The 1,173-nt window shown below is 38.8% G+C and overlaps 1 long non-coding RNA gene across 1 annotated transcript; it reads right to left on the bottom strand.

Moving 5' to 3' along the window:
• Positions 1–413: 413 nt before the first annotated feature.
• LOC143133175 (uncharacterized) lies at positions 414–936 on the bottom strand. Its single transcript, XR_012988481.1, has 2 exons — positions 798–936; positions 414–486 (listed from the first exon to the last, which is right to left on the bottom strand). It is a non-coding gene; the product is annotated as an uncharacterized LOC143133175 (long non-coding RNA).
• Between the last annotated feature and the right edge of the window lie 237 nt (positions 937–1,173).

Raw genomic sequence — 1,173 nt, 5'->3', positions numbered from 1 at the left:
CACCAGCACTAGGCATTATCCCTCTGAGCCACTAACAATCCGACATATTAGGCAGTCACATTCACATGGTGAAAATGTGTGCTGGTAAACACACAAGAAAAACTCCAAGTATACATTTGACAATAAAATGAAGGGCTTTCCTGAAAGAGTACACCTGAAAACTTTTGGATATTCTGGGGCAATTAGACATTTGTAGAGAAGAACAGTAATGGATGAAATATAAATACGATAGACTTAATGATGAAGGAAAAATAGTAAACAAAGAAGTTCCCCTATATGCCATAGAGTGTCAGCATTCTGATTCTTGGCAACTAATGAGTGTGAATGTTAATTGCCTGATGTCATTCAGGTGCTGTTCAATGGTGTGACTCAGAAGGCTCAATGGTATGGAGTGATGACACGAAAATGGCAGGTTTCGGTGCAACACAAGTTAACTTTATTTGAGTTTCAATTCATCTGTTCTTTTGTTCTTTACTTGTATGTGTGCTGCATCAAAGAGGAAACAAACAGAAAATGGAGTAATCAGTGAAATGGGGTAAATCAGTACAGATCCCAACTCACAAACAAACCAATTGACATTTGAACAATAAACTGAAATCATAAGGCTATATAAGGTACAACTAAACAATACTTGACATCCCAAGTCAACCAACATCACCTAATCATCTCTCACATGGGACTCCAACACACCAAACCAACAAACAAACACCTTAACTTTACACATGATGGCAGAGCTACTCTACAAACTGATAAACATCACAAAAGTCATAGTGAGGGTGATTAAAGTGATGACTTACGTTAACTCAAAGACGCACACAGAGCAGGACACACTGGAGTGCTGGGTTGAGATGAACAAAAGAGCGAACTGAGGGCGAGCAAACAATTTATCCTGGTCTGAGCCCCTGCTCCGGAGCTACAGGGTTTCCCAGCGGGTAAACTTTGGAAAGATTTGCAAAGATTTGGAAAAGATTTTTGAAAGACTACAGTCTCAGACCCTCTCACATCTAAAGACAAGTAGTAGAGTTTTAAGTCACAGACTATGATTTTGCAATGACTAGGGATCTTGCAGGGTCACTATTTACAAGACTGCAACATGATTCCTTTAAATTATTACCCATTGTGCAATAGATAAACAGGAACTGAAAATTATAGCCTACTAAACTCAAAGTCGTA

The sequence above is a fragment of the Alosa pseudoharengus genome, unplaced genomic scaffold (assembly GCF_046254945.1).
Source record: "Alosa pseudoharengus isolate Yale_2024_CS ecotype anadromous, Long Island Sound unplaced genomic scaffold, YU_APseudo_1.1 YU_APseudo_1.1_scf_19, whole genome shotgun sequence".
Taxonomy (NCBI): Eukaryota; Metazoa; Chordata; class Actinopteri; order Clupeiformes; family Clupeidae; genus Alosa; species Alosa pseudoharengus.
This window is presented reverse-complemented; position numbering and strand designations above follow the sequence as displayed.